The sequence below is a fragment of the Gossypium hirsutum genome, chromosome D04, assembly GCF_007990345.1.
Source record: "Gossypium hirsutum isolate 1008001.06 chromosome D04, Gossypium_hirsutum_v2.1, whole genome shotgun sequence".
Classification (NCBI taxonomy): Eukaryota; Viridiplantae; Streptophyta; class Magnoliopsida; order Malvales; family Malvaceae; genus Gossypium; species Gossypium hirsutum.
Window position 1 is genome coordinate 33,301,576 of NC_053440.1, and position 17,807 is coordinate 33,319,382.

A 17,807-nucleotide genomic window follows, 5' to 3' on the forward strand; every position below is an offset into this window, starting at 1 on the left:
AAGTAAATCTTATTTTTGTGACACCCCAAACCCGACTTGGACGTTATAGCCGGATCTGGCGATGTCACATGATAGCGCGTTTGAAAACCGTATCATTGCTAAAATCGTTTTCTATTTAGAACTAATCATTATCTTTCATAAATTCTCCAATCGTGATTCATTTCCAAAATGCTATACTTTGCGGAAGCTTCTAAAATAGTTTGCGTGTGCGTGGTATTTTGATAAAACATTCATTTTTTTTGAAAACTCGAGTTTTACCTACTTCTAGCAGATATAACCAAAAAGTAATATAAAATCCAAATTTTAGGTAAAAATCCATGGAGGCCATTATTACAGAAAAATACCTCAAAATAAAACTTAAAATCGTAAATAAGTATCAAATAGCATAAAGGAGTCGTGTAGCCACCGCTGAGTCCTCCGCCGCATCGATCTGCCTATGTTTGGGGATTACCTGTACAGATTAAATAGAACGGGTGAGTTTACATAAACTCAGTGTGTAATCCCCATGTAAACAAATAGACAGTAACAGATAATCTCGGTTTGGGCCTAAACCCTTTTCAATACTAGTATCAGTATCAGTTTAGGCCTTAGCCCATTTCAGTAACAATAAGCATTAGGGCCTTAGCCCATCACAGTACAGTAATAGTGACAATTATGTAGTTATAAATTCCTTCCCAACCAGCCCCTACACTCTATCTCCGTCCAACCCTACATTTCATGTGGGGATATAATCAACCTACCCATCCCTACACTCCAAATAGTACCGAATGCGGCACTAGATAGTAGTTGCAGCTGAGCTGCCAAAAACTTAGGCTTGAAGCATTTCAGTGCACTTCTTCCAATCAATATCAATCCCACCCCAATGCAATGCAATATACATATATGGCATGCTAAAACATAATATCATGCTTAAAATCAGGGCACACAGTATCAAACCAGTGGGATATCATCATGCTTAATAACATGCATAATCGTATCAGTCATACAGTCATTTCAGTTAATTAGGGGTCTAGGTAAGCTTACCGACCCTACAGTAGGTCCAAAGTTGACTCGGGCGACCCGTGCAACCTTAGCAGTCAAACAGTAAAAATAGGCCCACGACCCATATTGCATGCCCATGTGGGCTCACATGCGCGTGTGGCCCACACGGCCTAAAATGGCCTAGGTCGTATAGATCTAACTGTCTGGCCCAATAATCCCATACGCTTGTGTGGGGCCCACACACCTGTATGGCCCACACAACCCAATTGGCTCGGCCCATGAATCGCACATGGCCAACCTCGTTGATCACATGCCCATGTTCGATCACATGACCTACCAAACGGGCAACCGCACGCCCATGTGGCGTCGACAATCACATTTTTCGGCTTTTCATCGATTTCTATTTTCAAAGTTATGTTTACACACCTGACACGATTTTTGGTATGTAACACTCCTGAGATAAACACACCTAAAAAAATGGCAATTCTATGCCCAACATTAGTCACACTTAAAACTAATATCACTAAAACAACAACAATCGAACTTCGTTTATGTTGCTTACCCCGACTACTATAACAAGATGTAGCCTACGATTTCACAGGTAAACCAAGTTCGATGAGATTTGATGCTGTCAAATCAAAATTTGACACAGCGAAGGGTTAGGAACTTATCACAATTAAACAAATGAAATTTCCCAAATCAATTGAGGCATAACCCTCTTACCAAAGGACTTACCCACCGGCGCAGCCAACGTTGAAAAGACAGAAGACTGATTGAGGAAAAAATAGATAGAAAAGAGAGGATGAAGGGGAGTTTCGATAGAAACAAGGAGAAGTAATCGCCAACAAAGAAGGGAGGGGATTTTTGCAGCAACACAAGGAGATTGTAGTTAAAAGAAAACGAAATAAAGGATATAGGGAAAAGAAAAAAAAGGGACAGAATTCGGCTATGGAGGCAGAGAAAAATAAAACTAAATTGAAATATGGTAGAGGAGGAAGAGAGTAACGTCAGAATTGTTGGAGGGATTTTGGGAAAAAGATGAAACCGAATTTGGGAAAAGAATTAATTAAAATCGGATATTCCCTTAATCCCATATTTTTCTCCTAAAATCACTCCCCCACTCCTATAACCGTCCACTAGTATCAGACTTTTACTAACACACAACACCTACACGACATCAAGCAAAAATATATCCGCCTTGCTAGCGTAAGGACTTGAACTCCAGTCCTCCCACATGTCAAGTCACACCTTAGCCACCAGACCAATAGACCCATTCTGACATATTTTATCAACATTTATTTAAAAGCCTACTGATTAGAGATAGGTGTTTATTCAGTTAAAAACAAAAAATTTTTCGAAGCTAAGGCTTGAACTTGGGACCTCTCAAACACTTTTAGAACACAAAACCACTAAAGCTGAAAGATATTTATGTCACAAACATACAAAAATAAATATATACGAGATTTTTGAGGAGTTACAATTTTCCAGGTGTACAATAGGTACATAACCAATGACTTTTCGTACATAAGTTTTCTCTCTTGCAAGTTCTCATCAGTAATATTTTATCACGTACTTTTAATTGAGAACTTATTCTGAATACTGTAGAGTTATACCCATAGTTTTTAAAAAACTTGCAACTTTAGGTGCATCCAATCATAATAAGCTTTAGATAGAATTATCATATTCTATTGCTCATAAGTAAATATTTCACAGTCAAATATTTTGCTTTTAACCCTTTAATAGGGATGATGACAAAAGAATATCACAAAGATTATAAAAAAAATATAAAGTAATAACCAAATCCCCTTTTTTATTCATATAAAATATAATATTTTCCTCATTCACAATCTCAATATGAGATCCATTATGAATATATTTTAAAACTAATGCATTAACCATCACAAACTTTGTACTTTTTAGATATTGGTATATTAGCTCTTCTGGAGGTTTCAACTAATTCCGTACTATCAAATATTAAAATAATATTTGTTTGTTACAGTACAAAATAAGATAAATATTTTCTATCTGTAATGGTAGAATTCATACTACATTTTCATATCCTTCCTCAAAGAATATTAACAGAAACAAAATATTTGGGCATATGCCACATATGTGGCCAATAATATTTTATATCACCTTGATAAGATAAGTTATCTTTACCATTTGAAAAGTTATCTTGAGAAATCTTATTGTTCTCTTATTTATTACTATGTTCCCACTTTTAGTGGCCATGAGTATATCTTTTATTTTTTTTATGTTTACATTCACTTCGGGGAATGCAACAAATCTAGTAGGACAGATTTATAAATATCTCAATAGATTCTTTGTTTCATAATCACAATCGCAAACATGAGTGAGATTTTAAATCAAAATCTATCTATTCATATTGTCATGATTAGTCTCCAATTATAATAAACATGATATAATAAATAAAATATAGTAAAATATACTTGAAGATTTTGATCATCATCGTCATCACCTTGACTATTATCATGAGCACAAATTTATTCTTTACTCATGCTTGTACAATTATAAATCAAATATCAGGAATAAGAACTACAATTCATTTTGAGATTGAATCTTTTAACATCTTGAATATGACGTTGTAAGGGAGAAATTCTAAGGTGAAAAGGAATTTGATTTGTGGGACAACTTCGAAAGATTTTGAAAAAATAGATAATCACTGTGCTGATAACGTGTTATAAAATAAAGAAAGATGGAGAGAATAAAGAACAAAAAAAATGAAAGTAATAAAGAATGTACTTTATTAATCAAAAGGATGATTACAATTGATGAATATTGGTTGTTTGTGATGATAATTATATATTTGAAGCTTTGATTGTGATATTTGGTTGTTTTGTGAAGTGATTTTTGTTAGATTTTGAAATTGTTAAAATATCAAAATTTAAAGGTTTGATGATAAACTTGATGTGTAATAGGGACTGTTAAAGGGCCTAGAATAATCGAATGTAATTTGATTCTTAAAAAATGGTTAATTTGATGATTTTCAAGTTAGAGGACTAAATTGTAAAAATTGTGAAAGTTTAGGGAAAATGTGTAAGTAACGAAAAGTTAAGGGTCATATACATTGAATGGAATGTGGAATGTGTATGAGATTAATATATTGTGTTTAATTATTATATAGATCAAGATTTGAATCAGAAAGACAATAACCGAGGAAAAGGAAAAATAACGGAAATGTCCCTACGTATTGACCGGAATAAAATCGTAGGTAAGTCCATAGAATTTAAAAACGTAAATAAAATTTTACTTGTAATCTTATATTAATTTTATTTAATTGATATGTTTATAGATAATTATCCCTGATTGAACATACGTGCCCCTATTTGTATTTCGGTACCATTAATTACACATACATCCCCTGTTTGTACTTCGGTATCCCTGATTGCACATATGTGCCCCTATTTGTACCTTGATACCCCTGATTGCACATACTTTCCCCTGTTTGTACTTTAGTATCCCTGATTGCACATACGTGCCCCTGTTTGTACTTCGGTACCCCTGATTGCACATGTGTGCCTTTATTTGTACTTCGGTACCCCTGAATGCAATTATATTCCCCTATTTATACTCTAGTAACCCTGAATCAAACAGTATGTGAATTGTGTCTAGTTGTATTTAGATTAAATGTTTACTATGTCCTTACTAAGTTATGTAAGCTTACTGATTCTTATGGATTATTTTATAGATAATCGTTGTTGACATTTTGGAAGGATCAATCAACCAGCTCACAATATCCATCTAAGTTGGTAGTTTTTGTATCTGTTAGGGTAGTGGCATGTATATATAGATAAATATGTGGTTGAAATGTATAGGATGTTTTGTAATGGTGTCTTGGTATGTTTATGCTCTGAAGGTTATGTTTGGGTTGGTGTACTTTAATACTTCACCAAGTATTGTCATTTTGGGCACTTTCAAGTGCTTGTGTATAAGATTCCTTTTTGGTATTTTATGAAGAATTGAAAATGATTATTTCAAATAAGTTTTGGTAAGTGTTTGAACTAGATTATATGCATGAACTAAAGTATTGTTGGCTTGTTTTGGTATGTAATGTTTTGATATAATTGTGGTGCCTTTGAATGGCATATTGGTTAGGTGAATTAGGTTGTTTGAAATGGCATGATTATGTGTATTTGAATGATGTATAGGTCCCTTTAAAGTGTGCATAAATGAATGGGTTAGTGATGTATGAATTGGTTATGAATGGGTTAGGCGACATGGTCGTGTGTCATATGAGAATTTCTTAGTGTTCAAGTCGGTGAGTTACATAGCCTAGCACATGGCCTGACACACGGGTGCGTGTGGCAACTTAGAGAGCTACATGGGTGGAGACACAGGCTGAGACACAACCTTGTGTCTCTTGTTCGAAAGTTATACGACCTAGGGTGATTTTACATGGCCTGGCCACACGGTCGTGTGACCTCTGTTTTCCAATTTTGACAACTTTTTCTTAAAATTTCTGTTGTGTTTCAAATTAGTCTTGAATTGCTCCAAAGCTATTTTTAGGGCCTTGAAGGTTCGATTTAGGGACGAAATGCCTATGATTGATATGTTTTGAATGTGATGTACTTATTTTTAATCTTATATAGACAAATGATAGAAGATTGTTTGGTAATGCTCCGTAATCCTAATCCGACGACGAAAACGGGTTAAGGGTGTTACATTTAGTGGTATCAGAGCTACGGTTTAGATAGTTCTAGAACTAACGTAGCAGATTAGATTTTAGTATATATACGCCATGTATACCCTGTGATAGAATGATACTTTTGATCCTCTCTAATGTTTTATTTACTTAAAAATTCAAGATGTCAGCTGAGTCGAACCAGGCTGTAGTTAATGAAGTTGAAAGTAATGTTCAAGCTTCGAACCTTGAAATAAGTAATAGTGTGTCGATTCCACAGTCCTTTGGTGATGAAATGAAAAATGTGTTTCTCGAAATGATGAACCAGTGGCTCAGTGAATTCAAGTAAGCAAATCTTGGAATTCTGCCACCTTCACCCCCTACTGTGCCTCTTTCGACACCCTTAGGTCCTCAAAATCCTATACCAGTGACAATTACTTGATTATCCATAGATAAGATCTGGAAATATGGAGTGGCAGAATTTAGAGGCAAGGTTGATGATGATCCTGAAAAAGCCGAGTACTGGTTAATGAACACGAAAAGAGTCTTTGCAGAATTAATGTACAATCCTGAACACTGTTTGAGATATGTTGTATCGTTATTAAAAGAAGAAGCATACTTATGGTGGGACACCTTGAGAATAATGACATCCAATGATTGCATTAATTGAGACTTCTTTCATATGGAATTCAAGAAGTAGTATGTAAGTCGGTTGTTTATTGACAAGAAAAAGAAAGAATTTATTGAATTAAAACAAGGGAATCAATCTGTAGCTGAGTATGAATGAAAATTTGTACAGTTAAGCAAGTATACCTGTAATATAGTATCAAATCAAGAGGAAATGTGTATTAGATTTGATTATGGTTTGAATGATGATATTCGTATGTTTGTGGCAGCATTAAAGTTACGAGAATTTTAGAACTTTCAGAACGAGCCTAGAAAATTAAAGAAATTTGCAAAAGTAAACGACAGTCAGATTTGAAATTTTGAGATTTTAACAAAAGAGGGTTGTTCAAGCCTACTCAAACATATCCATCGAAGAAATTTCGAAACGACAAAAGTCGATCGACTGCTCCTTCAGAATTCACTACTAGAGAGAAATTGAGGCAAAACAATTTCATGTATGTTAAAACTCTAGCGGCCAATGCTAGAAGTGTAAGAAATGTTGATAGAATCGTTCTTACTTGTGATAATTGCAACAAAAAACATTTTGGTAAGTGTCAATCAAATTCGGGAGCTTGTTTCCGTTGTGGATCTACTGACCACTTCCTTCGTGATTGTCCGAAAAGGAAAAATGATTTTGGAAATAAATAAAAAAGCCTAAAGCAACCTCATAGAGAGCTAGACATCTGTAAATACTATAAACACTACTTCTGGTGAAGGGAAGAATAGCGAGATGAATGAACAATCTGAAGCGAGAGCACCAGCTAGAGCTTATACCATCAGAACTTGTGTGCTTTGGATGCTATGTTGTGACATCCAAGCACTGTGTTGCACCATCAGGAGCAGTCCACTATCTTTCTGCTCTAAATTGATGTCTTGCACACTTACCTAACAATTCAGTCTACCGTTAGGCCGAATTTGGCCTAAAAGGTCATATCAAACACCTAAATTACTCATTTTTTTACTTACTAAGTAAATCTAAACAACTACCTATAACATTATTAAATTTCCATTAAATCAAGCTCATTAAGTATAGAAAAGGTTTAATCTACTACAACGAATTGTGGCAAATCAATACTCCATGCCAATTTCTAATTCCCCAACATTTGATGAAGAACTTGCATGGTCAGGTCTTTTATGCGACAGATCCGAAAACTCTAACCTAAACACAACCGAGAGGCTGACATTATGCATGTGGGTTGGAGGTTCATATTCCCTGAATCGAAGATCTATTTTAGGAGCATGGTCCAAATCTTCACCGTTAGAACCGCAATGTTCTAGCTCAGTTGGAACCTAATATGGTTCGACATATTTTCTATTTTCGAACCATCTGAATCGGTCTGCAAAATTGGATCGGGGTAAAATTCACATATGCCAACAACATCTGCTACCCCTTTGTCTACGCCTGTATCTTCTTCCTCAGCTGCATCTTCATTCTCATCTTCCTCGACAACCTTGTTAGTATGTGCAGGGTTGGATGTCCCTTCGCCGACTTCGAATGTAGAGAGTAATTCATCAGTTCTACTGTACGCCATGTTACGATCAAAATCTCCACCAGATTACCAATCGGTGTAGGTTGACGGCATACCAGTATAAGTGTTTTCAGCCAAGAACACCAAACCACCGAAGTTGAAATTAAATGTAATGGCTGAATGTTTTGCCCGGGTGTCGAAGTTTGGTTTACTAAGATACACCAACTGATGGACAAAATGGCTACTGAATTTGAAATCAGTGATTGCAACTGAAGAATGTCTTCCCATTGATTATTTTGGGACATCGTACTAGGAGCTTTGTCACAAAGTAGTGAACCCACCACACAATCGTGTCATAGGACTTTATGTTTCTTGTTCGATTCTCGCATGACTTAGAACATTTGTTGAAGACGGATCAGCTCCATCGACCTCGAAAAACTCAACATATAACTCAAGTATAGCATTCCCACATGAGCAATATAAATCCATCAGCACCTCAAGCGTCATCTCACCTTTCACGTCAAAGAACTCATACTTAAAGGGTCTAGTAAGGCCAGATATCTACATTTTAGGGTCAAATTTCTTCTCTGGCTTGGACCCCCAACTTTCCTACTAATTATTGTCTATAGCTCATACAATTGTATGCTACGATTGAAATCCAAGTTCATTGGTTGGGCTCCAACAAATACGACCCTAATGTCCTTATTGCAAGTGAGTTTTTCATTCCCATCTTCTTTAATCGAAAGCATCTTCACTAAAGAAGAAAGAAAAGCTCTAGGTAGTCTTGAACAATCGGCTTTGCATGGAAGTGTTTTCAAAACCTATTCTTTATAAATTTTATGTTTTTGAGATCGTTGTATCTCGATTTAGCTAGTATGTATATATGATTTAAGAATTGTTAAAGTTGAAGAGTTGTCATTGATGGATTGAATGTATTAACGTATAGATCAAGAACCAAATCAACCAATAGATAATAGAAGAAAAGGAAAGATCACATATTAATCTTGGGTATTCTACTTTTGTTGTTGTACTAGGTAACTTCATATGGTAATGTTGTGGTTAATTATGAAATGATTGAGTTTCAATAAATATAGAAAATTTTAGCAAACTAGCATATGAGGTGAGAAAGGTATTGTACAAAAAAAATGAATGTTTAGGTATATTTATGGAGCCCAAATGAGCAAAGGGTACAATTGGCATTGTAACGCCCAAAAACCCAACCTAGAAGTTTAAACCAAACCTCAAAGGTTACATTGATCACCAAAATGATCTAAAAGCAATTTACAAAACGAATTGTCCAAATTTAATTTCAATGTAGTTTGCTTGATTCATACCAAATCACGAAACCATTTAGAATTTAAAACATAAAATTTAAGTTGCGTTAAAACATTGGAAAATAGAGTTCTGCCATTTCTAAAATCTAGTCCAAAGGAAATTATGAAAAACCAAAATTAAGTTGTACCACTGTCTCTCTAGATTTGTACTTACAGTCCAAATCAGTTTAGAAAAAAACTAAAAATTAAACCAAAACCCTTATTGTAGCTAACTTGAAACTTATCCTTCTAAGACCTCCAACCACCGAGTTCAAGCTTCAAAACACGAGGGTACTTGAAAGGGGAAACTAAGAGGGTGAGCTACACAAGCTTTGTGTGAGGCTGAAACTAAACGTAGAAGAAAAAGGCAAAGAATAAAGCTAGAATGCTCTCATAACATTACCCGAACAACTGATCAAAAATACAAAATACGAATACAAAATTCACAAGCCGCGTTTACAAAATTCCAGTCACACACAATACTTAACCACAAAGGACTAAGTACTTTAGTGGATACAAAACAGTACATGTACCCTAACGTTCAGACAAACAACATGTAAACAGATGCAAATGGTATGTAACAAGTTAGAAAATAATCCCACCCATCAAGCCAAACACCTCTCCGTCCCCCGTTCACACCACGAATGAGCTATAACAAGCTCAGCCAACCATGCACACCACATATGACCTCGAATGACCCATCCAACCCTACACACCACGTATGTGGACTAGGCAACTCAAATGATAATAAGCAGTAGAGCTAACATATGTGTACTACAGTGTGGTAAACCGCAGTACTGATGAGTTGTAGTTAAAATTACCAAAACAGAATAGATTAGACTTCCTTCTCTTCACAACCAAACCCAAAATTTTAATGCAAATCCAAAAATCACACATTTTGAAGACAGACATACAGAAACATAATATAGAATCAGAAATTTTATGTGAATGCTTGTATGCAAACATATTATTAATTAACTTATAGAAACAATACACACAACTTGCAAACAATTATACTTCAGTCAAATATAATCAGAAATGCACATAATCAAACGACCAAATTTAGAATCAAAGGTCACGGTACCTAACTACTAGGTAATATCACTTGGGCAAGTCATTAAGTTAGTGCTATGATAACAATTAACACGTAAATCTAAGCTAAACGGGGTCTCAACTACTCTTGCTAAGGCCTAGCCAAAGGTCAGAACACACAGGAACACAAAATAGTCATAATCTGAATCAAAACAAAAATTTGCAAAATAGGGCTATAAGGCCATGTCGAAGTGCCTAGGTTGTGTGGGGTCAACACACCCATGTGAAGGAAACACACACCCGTGTGACCCAGGAACATGACTGTGTGAACAGCCCGTGTAACTCTTTGTCCATTTGTGCTAAAATAAGGTGCAAGGCAGACACGGCCATGTGGAAGTCTCACACGCCCGTGTGCCGCCGTGTGTCCAGAACACACGCCCGTGCGAAAATCGACTAAAATCCCTAAATTCATAATTTTTAGTATTTTAGAAGCACACGAAATACGTCAAATTTCTCAACAATTGACACTACGATTGGTAATTTTCAAAAACACACCAAATACGTCAAATTTCTCAGAATCAAATTAGAATTTTGAGAATGAAAAGAAAGAGTTTCCAAACCCACAGTTGAATTCGTGATTTAAGCACCCAAAATTGTTTGACTTGCTCCACCAAGACGATTTAGAGACCTCAATTACAAGCACAACTAATTATAAGAATTTAATTTAAACAACACAACAAAATTAAGCAATTCCTCCATAAAAACAAAAGATGGAACTTACCCAATTTTGGAACCAATCAAGCAGAACACTTGAGAACAAAGGTCCCTTGACAGACGACAAAACGGAGAAGCAAAAAGAAAAATCAAAGGAAGTTGAAAAAGTCAGAGAGAACAAAGTGGAAAAGAGGGGAAGAACGTGTAGGAAAAAAATGTAAAAACTATTGGATGTTGACATAAAAATAAAACTAAATGGTTTTAAATTTAAAAAAAATTAAAGATACAAAAGTCATTCCTCAAAACACACATGAGGATCCGAACCCAAAACCTAGGAGTACATTAACACACAACCAACCGCTAGACCAGTAAGCCCATTCTGACACTAAAACACGACAACAAACCCAATTGTCCGATCTAGCCACTAACCCTACCTACAAATCTCAAAACTCCTAACCCTAAAATTTAAGGTGTTATAGGCATGCCAATTGGGTTATTATGTGTTGTATGGGTTATAAAATAGATGAGAAGAAGATGAAAGAAGTTCTTTGATGTTACCGTAGTCTAACATTTTTTGTGGATTTCCAATTCTAGCTCTTATGAGAAAATTGGCATGTTATCGGATGGAATAGCTCTTATAAGCAAACTGGTATGTTTCACTTGCTTACCTGTGTATCCATTTTTGTTCATAAAAATTTTTCGGGATGACTAGTTAAAGTAAGGGCGTCTTTGATATTACAATGATATATATATGTACGTATATATATGCATGTTGAAAAAGATAGGAATTCTTGGTAGTTTTATTGTGTTTTAATGGTACGAAACCCATGGAAAATTTTACATGATTCAATGTGATGTACTCACCTTGTATGTGTAAAATGTCTAACAGGGAGAAATGTGTTTTAGTTAAGTTATTTATATTAATGCTTTGTGAGGTGAGCTTTATGTTTAAAACATATGAACTTACTAAGCATATTTAATTCTTACTTTGTTTAATTTCCCTGTTCTTGTAGTTATATTCTGCGGAACTCAGCAGGTGAATCAATCCACAACTCACACTATCCGGATTTGTTTCAGTAGATTTTACTTTTAATCTTACACTTGTCAAGTGGCATGTATATAAGTTTAAATTATATAGAATTCTGTGTTAAGGAAATTGAATATGAATAGTTGATGATCTAAAATTATGGGCATTTATATATATTGATGATGCTCCATTTTTTATTATTCTCAAAAGAGAAGATTTTTTTACCAAATATCTAAAGATCCAATAACATGATCTTATAATAAGAACAAGAGATCTTTCTCGATCAACCCCTTTGCCCCTCATTCTTCGAGAATTAGAAAGATCCTTTTCAAGTTTGAATTTTTTCATTTGAAATCTGGGTTCTTCTACTTCATTTTTATTTACTTATTTTTTCCCCTCAGAGGATTATCCATGCGTGATTTAATATGCGGATTATATGAAATCAAGCTGATGTGGCGTACTGTCCAGAGGTGAACAAACATGGCAAACACACCTGGAAGCCAGTGGTCATGGCTGGCGGGTTGTATACGAGAAATTTGGCAAACTGATTTGTTCATCATTTTTGGCGGATGTAACAACGAAAATCTGCAAGTGTCACAACCGCAATAAGTAATAAAGTGACAAGTAAATGTCGAGTTATCTTACCCACAGGGACTGTGAAAATAATTATTTATGAATGCAATTTTAAAAACACTTTGGTGAAGAAAAATATTTTAATTTGAAAAGGTGATTAAAAACTAGGATTTTAACAAAGTAAAATAAATAAAAAGTTCCAATGCACGATTTCAAAAGATGATTTTAATTAAGATGACATATTTGTGTTAGATTAATTCCATTTCTTAACTTAGAATTATTAAATTCATGTTCATATTGTTACGAATAAATTCACAGCAACTCGATATTTTGCTAACTTATGAACATACTTACCTAACAAAATCCGTTTATCTCTTGACTATATCTCTACGTCATTTCAATCGATTAAACAAATTTTAATAAGCAAATGTGTTAATGCACATACATACTTATGAAATTAAAATAATCTCTTGTCCATATCTCTATGCCAATTCAAACAATTAATTCAATCTCATAAGCACATAAAAGATTACGTGAGGTAACAATGTATTTCTACCTTGAAAAAGTTTAATCACAATAATCTTGCAAGTTATGCAAGGCTAATGTATTGTTAGATACTGTTGCTAATTTAAACCTCAGCTACCTTAGATGATTAAACATGCACTGATTAAGTATCGTGTCAATTAATTACAATTTCAATCCGTTTAAATAATTAATTCATTAGATACCTTACAATTGTAATGCAAGAATAACTTAGTCATGGTTTTACTTAATCAAACATCTTACCGAGGCCTATAACAACACACACACAATTTTAATAACTAAAGTAGACGAAATGCAAACAACCTAACATGAATTAAATTTAAGGCATATTAATTAAATTAAACATATCAACATCACAAATATTCATAGACATGTTCATTATAACAACAACAAAATTAAAAGGATAGGGAACAAGAATCAAATCTGGTATTTCTCCGAGGCTTGACTAGTTTGCTCCGCTCTTCCTTCTCCACTTTTTATTATTGAACCGAGGCTTCCATGAACACTTGAATGATGCTCCAAATGGTGGATGAATGACTCTTTTTCAAGAGGTGAAATCGGCAAGGGAATGAAGAACAATGGGAGGGAATGAAGAGAGAAAAGTGGAAGAGATGTAAAGAAATGAATGGGTTTCAGATGTGTTTGAAGTGAGGAGCCAAGGGGGTATTTATAGGTTGAGAAGGCTACTAAAATTAGAAAAAATAGCAGCAATAGAGTCCTCCCATGGCCGGCCACACATTTGGCAAGTTTGAAGGTTCCAAACTTGCTATTTTAAGGAAGGGGAAAATCTAGAAAGGCATAAATAGTGGAGGGGTTTGAATGCAATTTGAAAGAGTCTTCAAGGGATATTTTGCATGAATTTGAGTTAAAAAGGTCATGAAAAAATGTGTACATTTTCCTGTTTCCACACCCCAAACTTAATTCATTGCTCGTCCCAAGTAATGTACAAATTGAAAAGAATTTTTTCGAAAACATCTTTGAAAATTTCCTTCAGAACAACATTCTTTCCAAAATTATGAATTTGGTATACTTATGCTCAAGAACAAAAATTTTGAGATTTACGCTACTTAAGTGCACATATCATTCAAATTAATCTCAATTATTCTTATGATAGCAAACATAGACTAAATGCTTTCTAATAAAGACATGTTAAATCCCTACCAATTTGATTTTATTTCCTTATTCAAGATTAAGTTGCAATCATTAAGTTTAACTTATGTCTTTATATGTTGAACATAGCAATTTTTCTTCACTAATGTAGGTATCATAGAAACTTGAATCAATAGGTCTTTAAAAAGGTTGTAACGTGGCTAGGCTAGGGGTACGTGAAAGATAGATAAATTTAGGCTATAAACCTTGGACTCAGCTTCAATCGAACCTTCGAAATAATTACCTTCAATACACCAACTAACTTTGCTTTCACATGCTTTTTTTTCACGAGCATTTTATTGAATGTACTACAATTTTTTGAGTATTTGATACTTCTTTTCAACTCTCCCAAACTTATTTTCAAAGAACATTCTAAATAATACTGAGTTTAGTGTTTGGGACAATTTAAAGATAATTAAGAGAAAAGTGATGGCTAAGTATTGTAACGGTCCAAACAACAGTTGCGTAAATCATTTTCAACATTCCATGCTTCTTAGGATTTCACCTCAAGAAACCACTAAGTCAATTCTAAAGACTTAAACTTTCATGCATCCCTAACTTTCCTAAAGAACTAAAAATTTTATGGTATGATTTGCATTCTTTATTAAAAATACATTTATGTCATTATTAAGCTACCATAACAATTATTGAAATAATCAAACTTATTTATACTGAAGTTTAGCATACTTAACAAAATTTCAAATTTTTGAACAAAATATATCCTAATCATAATTAAAAGAAAAATTTATTCTGAGAGGAAATAATTTCAATTTTTCGGTCCCCCTACTTAACATGAAAAACGTCCTCATTGTTAAAAGTGAATAGATATTATACACTAGGTAGGATTCTAGAAAAGAGGAGGTGAGTCAATTTGATTGCTTATGTACCAAGCTCTCTAAAAATCCAATCCTAGATATGTATATATCTATTGCCACACTTTGTACTTTGCAGCTTGTTCATTTTTATTAATGATTTCCACCTCTTGCTTTATTATGCGAAAAATAAAAATTCCTAATAAAACCTAATCCTATTAAATAACCTAAGAACGGAAATAAAATAAAGTCAACATCCCCCATTTTTATTTATTTTCAGATCCATTCGAATTCGACTCATCTTTTGCTCCATCGTCTTTGTTTTTGCATGAATCGCTTCTCTCCCTCTTCGATAGTGGACTCCATGGTTCAAATTTGAAATCTAGAAACTCAGACATAAAAATAAACGGGTCATTGTATATTTTCGTAAAAGCGTTATTCATTGAGTCATCCCATATTTTTTAATATCTCCAGTAAGCTTGTTGCTGCCACTGCATTTCTTGCATGATGTCCATCAACTTTGACAGCTCATCTCGAAAATCTAAGCGAGGCGATTGAGTCCTGAACATTGAAGTTGCGACATCAGGTTCGGTTGTTGGTACCATTGGTTCTGCCTTATCAAGGATTTCAGTTGACTGCATTAGTTTGATCTCTGTGGGATCTTCTTTTTTTTCTTCTTCTTCAGGATCTCCGCTCTCTTCAACTCATTGCTGTAGAGGTCCCATTCTGTGATTGTACCCTGGGTATAACCTGTATTCTTTACGTTTGCAAGAATTTTAGTTTTCAAGCACAAATTTGTTATCGTAAAGGGAAAGTAAGCTAGGCTAGAATGTCTAGCAGCATAATTCCACATTTCTCTCAGGATGATTTTTCCCACATCAATGGTCTTTCTAGATAAAATCGAGTATAATAAGACCATTCACTCTAATGAAATTGTAGTCCCATGTGAAAAAGGCATAAGGCTGAATCGAATGAAATAGAACCATACCTTCGCTAGTGGTGTCAAATATTCTCTGCGACAAGTGTAAATTCCTTCCTTTGACACAGTCCACTTAGAACCTAGAACTGTAAGTTCCTCGAGAATTTCTTACAGATTTTCAAACTCAATGTTACTCATCAAGGAAGAATATTCGTTGTCTTCTAAATCAGGTAATCCAAAGAATTCATTAATAGTGTTTGAGGTTATTGGTACCTTGATTCCACGAATAAAAACTTCTGTCAATTCGCTTGAGGTCAAATTCACGTAACATTCACGAACTAACTCCTCATCTGCACTAGGTCTTTTCTCACAAAATAACTCCCAATTGAGAGCTTTAGCAATTTTTCGAATGCGCGCCATGAAATCAATATAGTTGTTTTATTTCAACGTAAAGCCTTTTTTTCTTGGTGCACCTGTTGATTCTTGAAAACGCTTTCATATCCCGCTTTGACTTTTTACAGTGGAATTTGTTTTGTGATTCATCAATTTGGACAGAGGCACGAGTTCTCTTGCGAGGCATGATTAACCTGAACATAAGATGGAAACAAATATTTTTTTCAAAATTTTAATTAGTATAAAATATTAATAATTCAATAAATTGAAAAATTAAATAATTAAATAAAATTAAAATTTAGGAGAAAAAATTGTCTTACCACCTTTTTATAAAATTTAAGAACTCAAAGAAAATAAATATAAAGCAAAAAGGGTTGGTTCAGGGATGGTTGTAAGGTGTCTTGATGGTGTAGTGCGATAGGCAATGGTGTTGGTGCGAGTAGCAAGGTGCGGTGTGAGCAGATGTCCGAACAGTAGGCGGCACTGTCGGGTAAACAGCAAAGCTGGTGTGTTGGCGCCACGCGCGAGTGCGTGAGAGTAGGTCTGGCACGAGTGGCATTAGCGATGTGAGGTACTTGTGTGTGCGTGGGCTACTAGCCGAATGGGGCTGCTGCTATGCGTGAAAGTGACGTGCGGAGCTGGGCGGTGTTACGGCTAGAGAGTTCAGCACTAGTTGATTTGGTACTTGGTGGGTTTTGGATGCTACGATTTATGGAGGGATGAGTGAAAAAAATGACAAAGGTGGGTGAAATTTATAGTGAAAGGAGTATGAGTTTAATTAGAATTCTTAGAACAAAATAATAATTAAGATATTCCAAGTTCTAATTCTACATAGAGTTAACAACAATTAATAATTAATATAATGCATATTAAATTATTATTTGCTATTATTTTATTAAAAATAAATACTTATTAAATAAAATATGATCAAATTTAAACTAATCCTAATTCTATGCAAAGTTGATAATAATTAATATATATTATAATAGATATAATTATATATTAATGATTATCATCTTATTTATTAAATTAAATTAAAAACATTTATTCTAGATGTCTTTTGAAAATATTTACAAAAAGAGACATCTAACTTTTAATATTTACAAAAAGAACAACCAAAATTGAAATTGAGTTGCAATTAAAACTTGGATCAAAATTGACCCTTTTATTAGAAACACTAAATATTTATTTTGCAATTTAGGGAATAATTTCTCGAAAGATTATGTTAAAATCAATTCCTAGAAAAGATTGGAGGGGTCACAAGCGGTCTCGCTTAAGTTCCAATCTCCTAGACAAAATTTATTTAAACATAATAATCCCAAAAATATACCCTAAATCATTTATTTGAAACGAAAAATAAGAAAAATTAAATATCTAATAAAATGAACGAGATTTGATCCCATTCAAATTTATCTCCCCAGCAATGTTTTAAGCATTAAACACTGACTCGAAAATTACCTCTATTACTTTGAAGTTCAACAACTCCATATGGGTAAAATTGGTGAATTCTAAATGAACCGGACCAACGTGATTTTAACTTACCTGGAAAGAACCTTAATCTGGAATTGAATAAC